This window comes from Schistocerca serialis, chromosome 4 (genome assembly GCF_023864345.2).
Source record: "Schistocerca serialis cubense isolate TAMUIC-IGC-003099 chromosome 4, iqSchSeri2.2, whole genome shotgun sequence".
Lineage (NCBI taxonomy): Eukaryota > Metazoa > Arthropoda > Insecta > Orthoptera > Acrididae > Schistocerca > Schistocerca serialis.
The window spans coordinates 600,278,578-600,284,919 of NC_064641.1; the positions used below are offsets into that span (position 1 = coordinate 600,278,578).

The 6,342-nt window shown below is 41.2% G+C and overlaps 1 pseudogene; it reads right to left on the reverse strand.

Annotated features, from left to right (window-relative positions):
- Positions 1-347: 347 nt before the first annotated feature.
- Positions 348-465, reverse strand: LOC126475892 (5S ribosomal RNA; annotated as a pseudogene).
- Positions 466-6,342: the final 5,877 nt, after the last annotated feature.

Below are 6,342 nucleotides of genomic sequence, written 5' to 3' on the forward strand. Positions count from 1 at the left end.
CTGCGCTGGCGAGCAAACAAAGTGTTGTTTGAGCCCATGTGCGGCATTGAGTGCGGCCCTTGTGAAACACATCGGTTCCATATACTGATGACAGTCGTGGGACCATGACTAACGTGAACAGCAAAATTTTAAAAACTAAACTCCTCCCGAACAGGCCATGAAGGCCCAACGGTACCGACCGGCCGCCGTGTCATCCTCAGACCATTGGCGTCACTGGATGCGGATATGAGGGACATGTCGTCAGCATACCGCTCTCCTGGCCGTATGTCAGTTTCCGAGACCGGGGCCGCTACTTCTCAATCAAGTAGCTCCTCAGTTTGCCTCGTAAGGGCTGAGTACACCCTGCTGGCCAACAGCGCTCGGCAGACCGGATGGTCACCCATCCAAGTGCTAGCCCAGCCCGATAGCGCTTAACTTCGGTGATCTGATGGGAACCGGTGTTACCACTGCGGCAAGACCGTTGGCGAACAGCAAAAATGCAGAACGTTAAACGCCAATCTTGATGATCTTGCCGCTGTGGAATTCCGACACGTTCTGGTAGAAGTTTCTGTTTCTTAAACGTAGCACAACACAGTTTTCTCACAAACAACCAATAGTCAAAAGCAATTTCTGAATGAGGAACCCACTGCCTAATCTCTCCTTATAGATATAATGTACAAGGCCTTACTCCTACATATTCCGTGCTGTTGCGCTGAAATGCAAAACATTTTCACGTCCAAGGACGTGTGTACGTCATGCCAATTTGACATTTTTTGCATGCCGTCTTCAAGATGTTGCGATTTTAATGTGCGACCGCTATACTTAACTGACACCACTCTTCACCCATTCCACTAGCTCCATGGTGGTTCAGTCAAGTGTTGCCACTTATTTATCCATACTATCACTGAAACTTTACTGTCGATTTGTTTTGTATCCGTAACGAACTAGGCAGTAGTATATGACGTTGACATTAGGGATGGGGAACAAAATTTGAGTGGCAATCCGTAAAATTTCAACAAATTGGGTATTTTGTCCTTTGTATTGTTAGCGATTTGCCTCTTGATCAGAGTGATATAAGGCGAACTATTCTTGCGACCAATCAATCACCAGCTACCTGCAATTCTTTTCCAAAAGGTCTTATAAGAATAACATAATACATAACCACCTACCGTAGGGACATGTCGCTATGCATAGGGTCTTTTTTCCAAAATATAGGGACATAGCGACGGATTTCCGAACCCTCTGTAAAATGCAGGGGCTTTTCGTCCAAGAAAGAAAATTTACAAAATCAGAAATTAAAATAGAAAAAATTGCAAAACTGTAAATTTTAAACATTGTATATGTCTGCCACCATTGCGAACGGGAAGTTGGCCTGTAAGGGCCTACCTCAGAGATGAAACGAAATGCAATAGGAAAGTATTTTAGTCACTGTCTGGAGAGGGTACGAGACAAGGAAAATACTGAAGAGTTTATTACTTAGCTCTCCTCCTCCCGATCAACTGCTTTCGCCTAAGGTACAAATTTCGCACGGAAATAACATAGATTCGGGAATGCGCATTACAAGACAATCATTTCCAAATGCGGTACTTAATTGTAGAAAAAGGTAAATTAAACTAAAGTTGTAGCAAAACTACACAATGATTAGAAGAATAAGGTCGCTGTTATTGAAACCCTGACGTTAGCAACAATCACGAACAGAAGACAATAGACGCGAAGTGGTCCGAATGGGACCAAAATGAGGCGACCGAAACCAAGAGGCCGTTGGCAACATTTAGCTCGTCTACTGTAAACTCTGCCCATTGTTACTTCCACATATACATTCTTAACTTACGCAGCGGCGATCGTCTTTGATGTGCGCTCACATGTTGCAGTTCAATTCCTTCAGCCTTAACATAAGCTTCTAAAGTTTCTTTTTTGGGGAGTATGTAACAGTAGTATTAGTATTTTTATTATTATGGCTTCAGCTCCGAGATAAAAATAGAGATACAAAACAGTGACAGTCAAAGACGTAAACAGAAATTGACGGAAGAATGGCTGGAGCATAAATAGTTTAAAGGGTAGTGAACTATAGATCTCATGGACAGTTCTTGTGCTCGTCGCAGGGCGTGTGATATTAGTTTGTGTGCTGGAAGAAGCGAACTTCAGAAAGGCGCAAATCATGGCTCAAATGGTTCAAATGGCTCTGAGCACTATGGGACTCAACTTCTGCGGTCATTAGTCCCCTAGAACTTAGAACTAGTTAAACCTAACTAACCTAAGGACATCACACACATCCGTGCCCAGGCAGGATTCGAACCTGCGACCGTAGCGGTCTCGCGGTGCCAGACTGCAGCGCCCAGAACCGCACGGCGCCCTTCGGCCGGCTACCGCGCAAATCGTGATTCGCACAAAAGTCCAGTGACACAATTTAATGAACAATCAGTGCTTTCATCGTGGGAGCATTAAGATACTACAAGCACCGCAAGTCTTAAGCTTGAAGACGCCAAAGCCGCTGAAATAAGATTGGCGACAGCATTTACTGTTCACTCACTATCCTTGTCAACAAAAAAATGGCTCTAAGCACTATGGGACTTAACATCTGAGTCCCCTAGACTTAGAACTACTTAAATCTAACTTACCTAAGGACATCACAGACATCCAGGATGATCGAACCTGCGGCCGTAGCAGTAGCGCGGTTGCGAACTGAAGCGCCCAGAGCCGCTCGGCCACAGCGGACGGGCACCTTGTCAACAATAAAACATATAAGTGACCTCATAAAAGACATTTTCGTCGTTTCTGAAATTGCCCAAAATATGAAAATTCATAGAACAAAATGCACAGTGTTATAAAAAAATGTTGTGGCTATAGTAGAGTATGATAAATTGGACGATATTCTGCAAATTCACAATTTTTCATTATTTGTAGACGAAGGCACTGACATGCTTAGTAAAACATTGTTGAGTACAGTTGTTAGATTTTTTTCTGAAAACAATGAGTGTATAGCTACACAGGTTCTGGAAATCGTAACTTTAGATGCCATAAATTATACCGCGCAAGCTCTGTCTTATGCAGCCACCACATGTTTCAACGAGGAAAATATTCCAGCTAAAAATATTATTGTCATAGCTGCAAACAATACAAGTGTGATGGTAGGGGAAAATTGCTCGTTGATGACAAAACTGAAAACAGCTAGATGACTCATTCTTCGTTATTAAATGTGTATGCCTTTCCTTACACATTGCTTCCAGTATAGCTGCAGTGAAACTGCCGAGAAATGCAGAAGGTTTAATAAGAAACATGGCATCCTGCTTTAGCCACAGCAACAAAAGACAAGCAATGCTCTCTTTATTACAAGATTTCATGAACCAAGAGAAACATAAAATTTTAAGACCTAATGAAGCAAGGTGACTAGCATTACAGCAGTGTATAGCGAGGATTTTAGAGCAGTGGGAACCTCTGCAACTCTTATTAAGTAATAAATAAGAAATTTTCTTGAAGCCAGGTTAAGATGATAGAGTGACGAAGCAGGAAATGATAAGTCATTAAATGAATAACATTTATACAAAACTTATCTCAAATTTATGAAATACGTTCTTGTTTTTTATAACAGCGCAAATACTCTTTTTCAAAGTAAGCAGAATTTAATAGGGCAACTACAATCACAAACACAGAAAGTAGTCAGAGCCCTTTGTCAAAACTTTATGAAAACCATCTCCTTTAAATATATATATATACATTAAATTCTCTTGACCCTCAAACTTTACTTAACGAAATCTACCTTGGAAGTGAACATGAAAAGTTTTTAAATTTTTCCAGTGATAACGAAAAAACAGATATTGATAATTTTTGGGAACGGTGTCTGCAGTTTTATCAAACTGCTGTAATTGAGGTGATACGCCGATTACCTCTATCAGGGACACTATTCCACAGTATTCAGTTAGTTGAGCCAAATGTTGCTCTTAGCTATGAAAGGAGAAGAGATATGTCAAATTTACAAATCGTTTCGGAGAAGTATCAGCATTTGTTACCAAATCCTGTCTCATTACACAATGAATGGAAATCATTACCTTGCTATTTTCATGAAACAGACAAGGAGATCTTACAAAAAGAATTGCCTGAAGCCTTTTGGTGTAAACTGTCATCAATCAAAAATTTTAAATGACAAATAGTTTTCGCAAATATTTCTACAATTGTAAAGATTGTGTTAACACTTAGGTATTCAAATGCAGAAAGAGAAAGTGTTTTTTCTATGTTGTGTGACACAAAAAAAGGTATATGGGATCTACACTTCTTAACTCTCTGCTAACAGTTAAATCTGCTATAAAAATTCAGAACATGGAGCGCAGAACCCACCAAATAAGAGACAAGCGTCTGACTCTGCATAATGAACAAACGTATAATTTGAAGTAATCTTCAGCAAATGCATTCACCAACAGATATCTTCAATAAAAAAGAGGTGAGTGTACGTATTTACCTGTACGATACCATACTTTTGTTACGTTACGTTATTGTATCCCGCCGGAGGTTCGAGTCCTCCTTCGGGCATGGATGTATGTATTGTCCTTAGTGTAAGTTAGATTAAGCAGTGCGTAGGCCTAAAACCGATGACCTCAGCAGTTTGGTACTACAGTCCTTACCACAAATCAAATAAACTTTATTGTATGACCTTTTATTCAGTGATCATCAAGTTCATGCAGGCCTCAAACACTCACCTGTCTGGTAGAAGTCGCTACTTTTTTCTGTTATAAATTCAATAACTATTCAAATGAAATCATTCATCCTGTGATGTCCTGTACAAGTATATATTACTTTGTGTTGTAAATGCAGGATGTAAATTAATGACTGTTCCCTTTATTTAGAGCTCCTGCCCCCTGGTACTGATCACAACTCGTCGACAGAATTCGGAGAGTTTCGTGCCGCTATAGTAACTGCTGCCAGTCAATGGTATCTAAAACGGCGTGGCACAGTAGCCATTATAATGCGTCCTCATGATGCCTTTTTCCGTTCAATTTCGCGCGTTCACCAACATTTCTGGATGCGCAGCAACAAAAAAATGGCTCTGAGCACTATGGGACTTAACTGCTGAGGTCATCAGTCCCCTAGAACTTAGAACTACTTAAACCTAACTAACCTAAGGACATCACTAACATCCATGCCCGAGGCAGGATTCGAACCTGCGACCGTAGCGGTCGCGCGGTTCCAGACTGTAGCGCCTAGAACCGCTCGGCCACTCCGGCCGGCGCGCAGCAACACATACACATTTGTGCATGCCTCAGTTCCTTGAAATGGAGGCCATGTGTAAAAGCGCTTTGCTTTCTGGGCTTGGTGGGAACCATTTGTGCTGTTTAGCAGACGGAATACACCTGCGGCCCATGTGTTTCGTTGCACAGTGTGCTGAGGTTATACTTTAATGCGATTTATGTGAATGTCTGTTGATTCCAAAGAAAGCACACTCACATTTGTAGATGATTACAGACAAAGAGAGACATAAGGAATGCTGCTATAAAGATTATATGGGTAAAAATTTGAGGTGTGGTGCCATGAGTGTCAAGTATTGGACTTAGTCTTCTATCATACTACTGTGTAGTTCTTGCCTAGTGTTTGTACATTGTAATGCATCAAGGTGTAGTAGTGTGCAAGTTGTACAGTGATTACATTTAGATGTAATACCTTTGACATTGTGTTTATTCTTTATTTTACATATTTATGCTGTTGCTGAATTGTGACGTTTATAGAATACTCTCAGATTGCATTGTGTGAACACACCAGACATTAAATGTTGCTTCAAAGTTAGTTTCAAATTTGTCGTACCATTATTGATGACTCTGACATGATTTCTGATAGCAATTGACGTTGTAACTGTACCATGTCTTACTGAACATGAAGCGCAAACCAACCGTGCTGTGCATCGTCCACTTATACTGTAGTGAGCACAAAATGCCGTGGCCATAGATGCACAGTCGGCTGGAAAAACGTGGGGAGAGCGGCCGTGGTGGGGGGTAACTCAGAGTGCTGTAGGGGAAATGCCGAGTGCTGGAGGGGAAGAGCCGTTCTAAACTGAAGCCTACACTCACATTTTTGGCAAATATTAAGCAGGGTCCCTCCACGCCTGACTTGCCTGGTGACCCTTCAAAAAGGTCTGACACCTCTTCTTTGGTTAGTAGAGCCTATCTAAAAAGAATTTTGCATAAACTGCAGTGATTTACTTTCGCCTGGTTTGTTAACCAATTTTAACTTTCATGGACGTGTCACGATTGGGGAATTTTGAGCAGAATCTACACATTTCTCTTGTTGCCATGTTATAATTTTCATCTTTTGGAGTTTACACAGTTTCATCTCACTAACATGTTGTGCAGAAGCAATTGCGAGGGAAGTCTGAAACAG